Source organism: Photinus pyralis, unplaced genomic scaffold (assembly GCF_008802855.1).
Source record: "Photinus pyralis isolate 1611_PpyrPB1 unplaced genomic scaffold, Ppyr1.3 Ppyr1.4_LG3b, whole genome shotgun sequence".
Lineage (NCBI taxonomy): Eukaryota > Metazoa > Arthropoda > Insecta > Coleoptera > Lampyridae > Photinus > Photinus pyralis.
This window is the reverse complement of record NW_022170510.1, coordinates 23659610-23672700: the sequence shown is the minus strand read 5'-3', so window position 1 is coordinate 23672700 and position 13091 is coordinate 23659610. Positions and strand designations below refer to the sequence as shown.

Here is a 13091-nt window from a genome sequence, read left to right as displayed (position 1 = left end):
CAGATACATATTTACTGTATTAGTGGGCACTACGCGAAATAGATCTTCGGCCATTGTATGTTCAAACTGAAATATGCTCTATTACCCCATTTGGAGATTTTTAGTTTTTTACTGCTACTTAGAACCTAAAAGCCTATCTAAAATCGCTCTAGACCTTCCAAAATATAATTACCGGTAATTTGGAATTTACTTTTGACAGCTCATTTACAACAAAATATCTGATTGCGATAACTGATAATATTTAAATGTTGTATGCATAGCAAACGAGAGTTTTCACGCCTATTGGTATAAAAATGACATAATAGATTTCCTTTTCATGCACGCACATCTATATAAATACAAATACCAACGAGGAGGTCTAATCAGTATGATCCAATGGAGGATTTACCAAAACGTTAAATCGTGCATTTTTCTATGTTGTACAATGTACATACATATTTCGTTGATGAGTTTAATGTCTAAGGTTAAGAGATTGTGTAATGAAGAAGGAACAAGTACTTCGTCGCACCTATCGTTGAAATCTCTACTATACGGCGCTCGTTATATGATTTAAGTATAGCACCTAAAAGATGATTAAATGGACCACACTGACTAGTTTCAGCACCATCCTTAATCTTGAAATTATTTGGTTTATACCAAAAGGTTCAGGAGAGTTATTTTGATGATTGAAGAATACAAAATAGGGACCTATACCGAGCGTACCCAAACCGAATCAGTATTTTGCATAAAACCTTTTACCTATCGGCAATTAATACAAATGTTACATAAAGAATTCGCATTCTTGGGGTGAATTAATATAGGAAATGTATTTCTCGACCTTAAAACTAAAAGAAAAAGTAGTAGCTCAATGACTCGCGATACAGAAATAGACAAAACTTGTTTCTCCCACTTACCTGTACCGGTAGACAAGATGCCCACCTGAAACCCCAGTATTGAGTTAAGGTGCCGAAGCTTAAGAACTGCCGCGAGTGTGTGTTTTCTTTAGCATTTTGTGCGTTAAATAACAAAAGTACATGGGACTACCAGTTTAATCACTTTGTGCGAATAATAGGATTTCAATTAGCCATACATTTTCAATAATAAACGGTGAGTTATTTTGCAAAGAAATTGGAAAAACCTTTCCTTCAAGTAGTCGTAACTGACCTCAATAACTCAAAATTCTGACAACCGAGCCTTGCGTTAACAAGAAACGTTAGATTAATTATAAGGCTTGCCGATTAATAATTACTTTATACGTCAATTAGATCGCCAATTATTTTAAAACGCCAATTTGCCATGCTTATTGATTGCTTAATGCAGGTCAGTTTAACAGTTGTCAGTCTTGTCCATAAAGAGAAATTTCACCACTATTCGTCAGAATTCGTTCGATCTTCCACGATAATTTCGATCGAAATTGTATCGCCATCCCTTGGGGCAAAGACTAATTCAACGGTCAGGCCTTTAAAATACAACCCAAAGGTGTTATTTGCTTGAATGAAAGTTCTACCTGCAAATCCCAAGTTAACAAGTTTTAGTAATCCGTTTACAATTCGGTTTTCTTGTTGAAGGTAGTTTTGTACAAATTTATGAGACGGTTGAAATGAACCATGTTGCAAATCCATAATTTTGTTGAGCATCTCTGACTCATGGGGTAAACGCAATTAATTCTTGAGAGATTTTTGTTTCTAAGCTCTTTTTAATCATCAAAATTTTGAAGCACCTGGTGATAATATGCAATAAGAAAGAACAGTTCTTGAAGCGTAATAAAATTGAAAATACTGTCACGAAAAGTAGGCGTTTAAAAAACGGACATTGCTCTTCCTTGGTCTTCCGTTTTCAACGGTATTCGAAGTAAAACTTCCATATGGGGACCGGAAGGTAATTGTTTTTAAACGACAACTTCCATTTCAAATAGAAGGAATGGCGATAGAATCACGTTCCTTGAAGCTTCCTGTTTTATAAGACTTCCACGGCACTTTGCGGCTTTCGATAATATCGGCTGTCACTTTGACCTCTTTCTGTGAAACTGTTACCAGGGTCAACGTGGTGTTTTTTCGAGACAAGGAATTTCCATAAATTATTCAAAGTGGCCAGGTTAATCTTTTAACCAACCGGTTATCTAACTGATCGTACAAACGTTCTAATTTCTCGAATGTCTACACAAATTGTCAATTACATTAAAAAGTAACATTATTTTCAGGTTGTCCTTTTAAATGGTTAATTACGAACGGTAACATGTATTTTCGCTTAGCCAAGAAATTATACTTTCGCACAAAAGAATTGGGGGAATGTAGTGCGAGTAACGTAAACTTGGTTTAACTGTGTTTTGCTTAGTAAAAAATTGGACTATAATTAGAACAAATTACTACTTTTTTGTGGACTCGTGTATCCTCACGTGAAACTTATACCTATAGGTACCAATTTTCTACATCTAATCTAATTGTTCCCCGCCTTTTTTTCGCTAGGAAAATTTAGCGTCCATTGATCCTTAATATTTGCATATAATTATGTGCACAATGGATTGCAAGCTTAGCTCAATCGATCTCTCGACTTGACCATCCACTAGGCACAATGGCAGACGTCAATCGGAGAACGTTCAAAATTTCTAAAATCGTCATATAAACATTTCACTTTTCACAATAAAAATTACACCATTGGCAATGCCGTCGAAATCGGTATTTGCGATTTCTATGAAATTTACTCGGAAATTTATAACATTGCTTTCTCCAATTGTAAATGAGTAATTAATATTCTTGACAGAAAAACCGTTAATGCGAACTGCTTTCATTCGATACACATTTACAAATGTGAAAAATTTGTTTTTCAAGCTGCGTTTCGGCCCAAGAATGCGGCTAAAATGTCAACATTGGCGTGATACGATTTCTTTTGCAGTTCATTTAACTTGATTCAGGGTTTTTTACTTCTTGTATGTCTTGCAAGACATACATGCCTTATTTCTTTGAATATAAAATTTTATATTCAAAGCTTATTTTCAGTATTATAAGGTTGGCCAAAAACGATCTCAATTTTTTGTACTGCAACATAACCCTTTTCTGAATGCCAACATCTATCGGTACAAGGTACAACAATTATTACCACATTACCACCAAACAAAACAGATATTCTAAATTAGCTGTTTCAGAATGCAACAAACTTTGCCAGATTCCGTTGAGGACAATCCCGTATTGTAATAGTAATTTAAGTGATATGACCCATATGACACCATTTAGGTGTGCTATAAACAATTCTACTGAAGTGTTATATGTTGAGGTAATTACGAGAGCGTATTTTAAATAAACTGCCCTTAATTGTTTGTAAGTGCAACTCAAAAGGAACAAAATTTGAATTGGAATCCAAACAATAATTTGGAGTGTTTTCCCTTGTGTATCAACAAATGATGGTACTAGACTGATATAGTACCTAACCTTGAGTAAAACTAATCCTTTTTAGTTAAAGGTACAATGCTCCATTATAATTTTGTCTATCTTTGTCACCTATCACTTCGACAGTACGTGAGAGGGAATTATTTTAAAACTTGCGTGTAGATTTCTATTATGTTATATCCCATTATTAAAAATTAATACCCTTGCGTGATCGAAAAAAGCCATGTTTCACCTTCTGACGAGCAGGTACAAAAATCTGCAATTTCAATTTCAAAAAATTTCAAACCAGCGAATAGGCTTTTCCGGGGCTTTCCATTAGTGATGATAGCAAGACACTAGTGTGATAATAAATAAACGTGTAAACAAATATAGAAAACGAGCTCCTGAGTATGGCTATACCATGTGCATAACCAAATTTTGAAACTGGCGTTAAATTTGCTTTTATTCCAAGTGGCTATGTATCAAATTTCATTTAAATACCTTCATAAATAAGAAAGTTTTCATTTTTGCAAATGGTCGAGATGAGAAGAGGGCACTGTGAATGATGTTCGATTAGGCTCAACTTTTGGAATTGCGTTTTATATGGCTAAAGCTATGCGTATATTAAATTTAATGCGATTCGGTTCATAACTAACGGAGATGTCAAAAGGGCTTTCTTATTTTTTGGCCTACAATACCAATTCACAAATTGCGATCTACAAATTTGATAAAGAATCCACCTGCATAATTTCATCGTAATCGGTCCATTTGTTTATGAGATATCGTGGTCATGCTAACCGACGGACGGGTGGGCAGACGGACAGACAGACGAACAGACACCGCAAAATTATAAACTCGCTAGGAGCTCGTTAATAATGAGCAGAAACACGAAATTCAAAGACAACTCAGGGTTAAGGTTATTACCTAAAACAAATTTTAATGACACACGGTAAATAAAAATTCCCACTACAAATAAAAATTGTGTAAACGAAGACTCCGCGTATTAATTCATCAGATGTTCATCTCGATGTTCATGTTAGCTTTGCATTTTAGAAAAGATATTTGCTCGGATATTTTGATCCAAAGACTACGCATTAAGGCTACGACAGATACGGCGGTAATGCCGATACGGCGGTAATGCCGTGTCTGAACGCAGCCTAATTAATAACTAATGGAATATAATTAATGTTTCTCAACTTCCTCGTAATTGCACACGAAAATTGTACTGACTGGCTTATGGTTAACGTTTTCTTATAATCTTAAACAAGTTCGCAATACATATTTTAGTTAGGTAATTGTTTAATTTAAGTAGAGTTGACACATTAAGTTTAAAACGGCAGACCCTGTTAGACAAATTTTAATTTAACTTAAATTTACAAGCCAGATTAAACCACAAACTAAGTAAAAAATGGCAAATGGCGTACATTTTGTTGAAATAACGTTTATATTTCTTCATAAAACCTTTCCCGTAAACGATCTTCATAATTTTTTCCCCAATACAATGCAGGGTCCCCTGATGCTCTGCAACAACACAACAGCAATAAGTTAGTGTCTCAGTAATTCCTTCCATTGTCTTTCGATCTTGTGGATACGTATTAACATGTTACATCATGGAAAAGAGACAAAAAATTCTATAAAATGAGGGTAATGAAAGGGTGCATTCCTATTTAAAAAAATTTAATTGTCGTTCGTTACTCATTTGTTTTCTGAAATCAAAATAACTGAATGCTGCCTTATTATGAGAAATAAAATGGTAAACAACTTTTGTATAGAAAATATTGTATGCAGTCGATGTTTACGGAGATATATACTATATTCCATACATCATGGGACCTGTATAGTGTATATACAACAGCTGACTCATTCGTAAGATTAGTCTGTAAGCTCATCCGCCATTTTGGAGCCTATTGACAATGAAAGCTTGCAAAACATTGCATGTCCTGCATGTATTGTCTATAATCTATATCATTTATCTACAAAAATCGAGACAAAAATGCATCAAATTCATGAGTATTGAAATAATACTTTTGGTCTTCTTCTCAAGGGTCTTCAAACAACGGCAAAAATGCAAATTCATGTCTTGAACATTGAAATAATGCATCTTTGAATCAATCATACACGGTTATCAAATGGGCATGTGATACAGTCTCTCGGCATCAATATAATGCGATTAATGGATTTGAAAGCTCCAAATTCATGTGAAAAGAATAATTTTGAGTACATTTTACTCTAAAACTGTTGCCTTAGACGACAGAAAGGAGTTATGTTGAATTGTTACACATCTAAGAGTCATAGGGTATAATTTAGCGAAAGTCCGAACCCGATACATGACTTAGGGTGAAATAGTTGATTTCTACTATATTGAACCCACAGTTTTTCCTGTTCCCGATTCTCTCGAAGTCATAACTTTTGTTCCTGTTAGCCAGCTTCCTGAAAATTAATAGCGTCCTACCATAATTTCCCAAGTAGATACCCGCAAATCAAATCGGACGGACTATACAAAACTATAAATGCTCTGAGGATCCTTTATAAAAGCACGAGGCGAATGCTGGAGCAGTACCCTTCTCCCTCAGCACCCTCCCTCCGTTCCATCCGTTCCCAACCAACATATGCCTCTCACATCGGGCTACCACAGTTGCTTCCCGGAGGAGATACTTTAATTTGTTGGTTCGCATTTCCAAATTGCGAAATATATTCAAATGTTGGTTACGTATGCTGCAGAATTTACCTATACGGCGATCATTACTTTTGTCAATGACTGTACTTACGTAAGAGCTACTAATGAGCTCGTAATTCGCGCATAAAATTGAAATGGATAAAAGTTATGCAGAAAGGGGGTTCGACGAAATAAACTTAGCTTATGTATAAAGCTTAATTTGAAATGGGTAAATCTAATTGTATTGTTGTTGAAGGGAGCACTAAAATTTTATTTTCCCGATAACAAATGGCCCAATATAGCATGAAATTTTTAATGGCATCCTATAGTGCTTATTTCTTACTTTCGCCATTGAATTCTTTCGCTTAACCCCCAGACATGAGTTTCGATAACAAGACGACAGAAGCAAGTCAGTCAAATTCAGCTAGTGCTGAAGTGAGGGATCTTTGTTTCTTTTCTGTCAATGTTTACTAAGCGGTTGCATTTCAATGAGCGGTCTTGTCGTGGTAAAGCAAAATTTCTTTCTTTGGTATTTAGCGCGGGCATAAGATGTAACAAGTAAAAAGGTTTTCGCCCTAAGGCAAGTAACTTGAGCGGATTTTCCATGAATTCACCAGTATCCCCAAAAAGCAATACCTATGTGAGCTATGTTTCTGTTTACGAGAAGTATCTATGGTTAAAATTTCAAAGAAATGTCTCCATAAATTAGAAAGTTGGCATTGCGCAATCTGCCCATGCGCACGTCTGATTTTTGGAATATGCGATAGTTACCTGCCTTTACTACCTATGGTTAAAATTTCAAACAAGTAGAAAGCATCTATGGCCAAAATTTCAAAAAAAATATCTTCATAAATAAGTTGGAACTGCGCAGAATGTGCATGTACTGCGCATGCGAACACCTAATGTTTACAATACGAGATATCTTTGCCTTTAACAGAAGCTGTGATTAAAATTTCAAAACGATATCTCGATAAATGAGACAGTTGATATTGCGCATGCGTACATTAATCCGATGTTTACAATATGCGATACGTTTGCTTTTACTAAAAGCATCTTTTGTTAAAACTTCAAAAAATATTTCCATAAATAAGAAAGTTGGCATTGCACACTGCACAGACTGCCCATGTCTAGGCCCATGTGCACATCTGATTTTTATATATGTTTGCCTTTACTAGAAGTATCTGTGGTTACCATCTGTATCAAGTGATAAAGTCACTTGAAATAACTTTACATGACGTCTGAAAAATCAACTCAATTATTAAGTTTTTTGGATTAAGGAGTTTTCAAGTCACGTATTATTTTAACTAATAAGAGGTAACTCTATATCAGATTAATAGGAGGTTTCCTTACTTATTATTCAAGATACTCAATTAGCAAGATGCGTCTGAAAAACCGATTCCACTACATTTCCAGTATAAGCGCATTCAATACACTGATTTGACTGCATCTTTGTTTCTAGTACCTATATAGTACCGCATCCATATTCCATTGATCACTAATTGTCTCTTGAAATTTGTTAGATTCACCTTAAACACGTACAAATGTTCGAACTCGAAGGCGTTTTCACTGAGAAGTAACAATGTGCGGTAAAGCTTGTTCTAACTCAATCCCGCACGTAAAATATGATCTTCCGGTTTCCACTGGCGAGATGACCATTTTTGGAGATATTCACACTTTTCTGCATACGGCCAATCGCAAATCCAAAAACCTTACACGGAAGAGTAATAATAGCACAGTATCCCATTGCAGATAATATCTAATCTATATCTAATAATGCATTTCCGCGTTTTCATTACCGATCCTCGATCGTTTATAATTTTATATTGCTGTCTGTCTCTCCGCCTGTCTGTGTGCACAATAACGATAACGGTATTGTAGACTACCGAGCCAAAAAATTACAGCCCAAAAACGATCTTGAGTATAAGTTCGGTATCGAGTTGCATATTTTTTTCACTCCACACTTTGTTACCGTAACACTGTTATTTCTACTGCTGCAATAAGCGTTCAGAATTCTCTAGTAATGAAATAATAAAACCGGTCAATTTTATTTTCCTAGCGGATTCAAAAGCAGCTGGTTATGTGGTTTATGGTACATCGTGCAAATCTTCAAAGAATTTCTTTAATCTCACTTACGAGACTTTTCGGTTTAATCCATGATCACACTCAACTGGACCTGTTCTTCCTCCGATGACTCAAATCGAATGCAAAAACTTTCTCATTGCACATAAATGTAAGATTTATTTTTAACTATTACTAGCGACGACCATACAGTTTGACGCAGCTGTTGATGATTCGATTATTAAATCACAGGTAAAAAGCGCTCGAGGGAAATTCTTTTAATTTTTAAGTCCAACAAGTTGTTGACTTCTTGAGTCATGTTTACGGTACGGGTGCGCGGCAAACCAGAATTGAGCGAATGTCAGTGGGTCATGTGATTAAACATTTTACTCTTCCCGGATCTTGCCTTCGTAGACCGATCGTTTCGCCCAAAACAAGATCTCTTTTTTATTCGTGTTCGAAACGGACGACTGCCTTGCCTTGCTCTCGCCATTTTTCGGAGAACACATTGCAGCCGCATATCAATTTGCGAGGATGCCTAAGGCGGCGAACAGGTAGTGAAAAATGAAAGAATACCAGAGGAATGTTTTGACCTACATACTTTTACTCAAAGCTAACGTGTAATTTATAAACCAGAGTCGTAAATAATTATCAGACGGGCAGTTTTTTAAGTTTACGAAATCGGGGGGACGGCGGTAATGTCTTTTTATATTTGTTTTGTATCGTTACACTGAATTCTAACAAGAACTATTCCCTTCTAAGAAATTGATAGATGTAAGGTACTCAGTGTATTGCCATTTATCCTCATCTTCAACATTCGTCATCCATTTGCAAATTTTTGTAAGTAGTGTTAGGTAGATTTTGGAGGGACATGTAACGTTGGGTCGGTATTTAATTAATAGGGAACGCATTATAATAGGTCAGATATCAGCCTCTAAATCTAAACTCATGATATAATTATTAATCTATATCGAGATAACGTATTCGCTTTAGGGGACACGAATGGGTATCTCGGACAGTAACAACCATGCACCATTACCTACAATGAATTAAGTATCTAACCGGGGCCTCTTCGGGTCCTGGTCATCTACGACGGGGTTCACACCTGTTGCAATTAGAAGAATCATAATAGTTCGACTATGTGAGAATACACCGAAAAAGTTTGGTGCATGCTGTATCGGTATTTTGTATACAAGCCCGCCCTGAATCCCAGGAAAGACCAAGAGGCACACTCTCACTCCTCAGCTTGGGCAGCACCAGGGCATCAAAATGAAACTCTCGCTACCCATTTACCATTAAATAGAAACATTACATAGTGACCGTCGCCCTTATAGCACCAATCAAGCCATTTTCGCACGACCAGCAAAAACTGACGACGTAAACAAATCACAACCTTCCTTACACCATTAACGCTACATCAACGGCTGCTTCATTTGACCAAAATACATCTTTTCGTATTGGTTTAAACCGAATAAATGGACCTTGATAATTCAAGAATCCGCGTATAATAAAACTCCAAGGTTGTGAATTCGAGCGTTGAGTCTGGGGTTGGATTCTCCGCCAAACACATTCATTATAAGAACTTGTGTGGTTCCGCTATTTACGTTCCATTCTACTGATCAAATTCATACACACGAAAGTCTGCCTATAATTATCATTTTATTTCAAGCCTCGATTTAATGAACTGTCCTCATACCCCTCTAATTTGTTAATAGGCGCTAAGCATGCATGCCACATAACAGAGTAACATATTAAAAAAGCTACTCGCGATCCAATTCTTCTGCAATGACCTCGTGAACATGCAGCATGCAGAACGAAAATACACCATGTGGAACTGTTCTAACTAGCCATCAGAATTCTACATATAAGGAAGAATGGGCATTCTATTCTTTATGAATAGACTACCTGTCTTTGTATAAGGTTATTGTATGGAGGACTTAACGGATATAATATCGTAGTTAACTTCTGAGCTATTTAGATGCAATTCAAAGTGTAAGTATAATTCTAAGTTACTAAAAAAAATAGAAAGTGTTCAGCTATTCTAATTAGGTATCTTTCGGGCCACTAAGAGAGTCCACTTTTCTTTTATTATTGCGTAATTTCAATGCAACTAATTAGTGAATCCCAAGTTTTGCTGTAATTACATAATTACTTGTACTCAGCTGCTAGGTAATCCTTTCCTTCACGTTTTGTCCCATTCGGCTTTCACGTTCTAACTAAAAGATTCTTCTAGGTCGCCTGTGTCTCCACTATCGAGTTCGTGTAGTTTTATTTTAACTTTGACTTTGACTCGTGTACCTGCAAATACAAGTGTCGAGAAATTAGCAATGGCGTCTCCATTCCTGGAATTATGACGCAAGCTTTAGCATTAATCTATCTACTTGACCGGCTAGCCAGGGAAGATTTGGGCCTCCGAGTAAAACAATCCTGAGCAAACCCGTACGGCGGGGTGGCGCCAGACAAAATCCTGCCAAACTGAAACTAAAAATTATTAAAGTGTCCGTATCTTAGTAATATCAATACTATAATCAGAACAGCTGTTCCTGTAAGACTTTGTTTCCAGAGAACCATTACAGTAACGGAATTGGCTTTGGAATATAATCGATAAAAAGAAAGATAATATAATCTAGAATAGATGATATATTAATCAACTTCGAATTTGCCAGGAACATGTGATATTTAAATATTTAAATTGTGTTATATCTAAAAAGGAAAAATCAACTCTATAAAATAGCAAATCAGAAAACTTAATTCCGGTTTCAATATGATAAACATGAATTTGCTTCATATGTTTACCGCGTCTTAAATGTTTTCCATCCCTCTAATCGCAGAGTTCAAATTGCCGGGACGACCGAAGCCAGGATTGCTCATCGCTGGGTTTAGAGCGCCGGAATAACCGAAGCCGAGAAGTGAATGGTCGCCGGGAAATCGGTGCCGGGATGGTCATCGCCGGGATGACCATGGCCGTGAAAAATATGCTTACCTAGATTAAGGTTAATTATTAGAAAGTGAACACAAAAAATAATAGATTAAGGTTAGCAAAATCCATTCACGTAAATACGTTTAGATAAATAATTTCGACAATTTTAGCTTGATGCCTCAGAAAATTCATAAGATTTAAACATCTTTCGCAAAGTACCTGTCATTGCAGCAACAAAAACCAAAGTAAAGTTTTCCGCAATCCCAATAGTACCAACTCACACTCTCTATTAGCACGAAACGTTACAATACACCTTAATGAAACAAAAAAGGTGGCAACATTCATCCTCCCTCCACAACAACGTACAAATGCTTCAATGTGCGTATCAGGATAAAAGACATCCTTCCTACCAGGGATTTTACGGAAGTTGCTACATCGGAACCGAATTCGAAAGCGGAGTTTTTAAATCGTGTTTATCGGAATCGGAACCGGAATGGGAAGCAGGAGAGAGATGTCAAATCTTAAACAGTAGGTGCTAGTAGTCAATTAAATCAAATGAAGTGACTTCAAAAGAAGAAAATTCTATTTAAGGAACAAAACAACAAGTTAAAGAGTAGTCGACTCACTAATTGCGCTCGCACCCCCGCTGTGCATCAACCTCCGATATAACTTTCGATTAAAATTTGCCGGAACCAAAACCGAAATCGAAAGTGCAAAATCAATCAGAAACTCCGAACTTTCGGAATCGGAATCGAACCTCCTTAGCATCTCTACTTCCTACACATCCCTCACCAAAGAACTTACAGCCGACAAATTTGGGATCAACCCTAAAACCACCTTACTGCTTAAACGTCCACTATCAGTCACGTTATAGAGTGATTCTTTCCTATGCTTACAAAGGTAAATGCCAAACAAAAAAGAGAGTGACGGATAAACAAGTAGTTTAAAATCTCTAGATTCCCTAAAGGGTCCCCGTTATAGCTGCGCATTCTAATAGAACATGGAACGTAGTAACGATGCTAATTTAAAAATATTATCAACCACTATTCTAATTACTTTCAAATACAAACCGTATTTTAATTTGCAGGGATTGATTAATTATGTGTTGAAATAGGCAGCAAAGGCGCATTTCCATTTATTATAGATTATTCAACTCATTTTACGACAAAATTAAACATTCACAGATCTCGCAATTCTTGCAACTATCGGAAGGTGTAGGAAACAAACACACTATTACATAATATAATGAACAAGACGTTAAAAAATGAGAATGAATATGCCAATAACTAATACAAAAATTCACAGAATTCGCAATGCATAAGAGTATAACGCCATAATATGTGAACCACAAATAACCATCAACCATTCAAGATGATAACATTCGAGCGCTTCATGATTTCGTTACAAATAAACTTCGAAACTAACATCATATAAGTGTTTTGAACACTAAAAGATCGCCATGCGATAGAAAATCTGGGATCTTATGAACCTGTGTGCCCTGACGATGATAGTTTACTGTCGAAACGTTATTTTCGTAAAGCTTTGTGATGTGAGTGTTGGTTTTTTTTCTGATCGTGTTGCACTGAATAGATTCTGTGGAATTCTACAGGCAACTTCATTAGAATTTAATCTACAATATTCTAGAGATGGATATTCCACTTCAACTTTTACCACTGCATTTTCACCAACATACTTTTTTTACCGCTATTCTGTTTCACTACTAATAAATTTTACCATTTTTGATTAGGTTATAGATTAGTAAACACGTTGGTGGTAAAAAGAATTGATGGTAAAAATGGGGGCGAATCGAAGGGTGGCATATGTTGTTCTCCTAAACACAGTAATCGAAAACCTTCGACGCCTTCATGTGTGCATCACTTGGGGGAGAGATGTTGAATCCTTGATCTAGGACCTGATCTAGGATTACCAGCTATTGTCTTTTGTACCAACATGAATGAAATCGATCTCGAGTACTTACTTATTCACAAAAATCAAAATCAAAATTTTCATCATTCTACACAACTTGTGGTTGGAATTTTGTAAAAAAAAAGTAGTAGCCTAGGTAGGATCTCTACAAATATGGTTTTTCTTTATAGTATAGCGTGCCTTAGTCCTC

At 36.2% G+C, this 13091-nt stretch overlaps 1 protein-coding gene across 2 annotated transcripts in view; it reads left to right on the top strand.

The window, feature by feature from the left end:
• The first annotated feature begins 945 nt into the window (after nucleotides 1-945).
• LOC116167427 (sushi, von Willebrand factor type A, EGF and pentraxin domain-containing protein 1) overlaps nucleotides 946-13091 on the top strand; it is a 68868-nt gene continuing 56722 nt past the window's right edge. For both annotated transcript variants that reach the window (XM_031482791.1, XM_031482789.1), the window contains exon 1: nucleotides 946-1086. The gene's annotated coding sequence lies outside the window, so the exon portion shown is untranslated. The remainder of the gene's footprint in view (nucleotides 1087-13091) is intronic.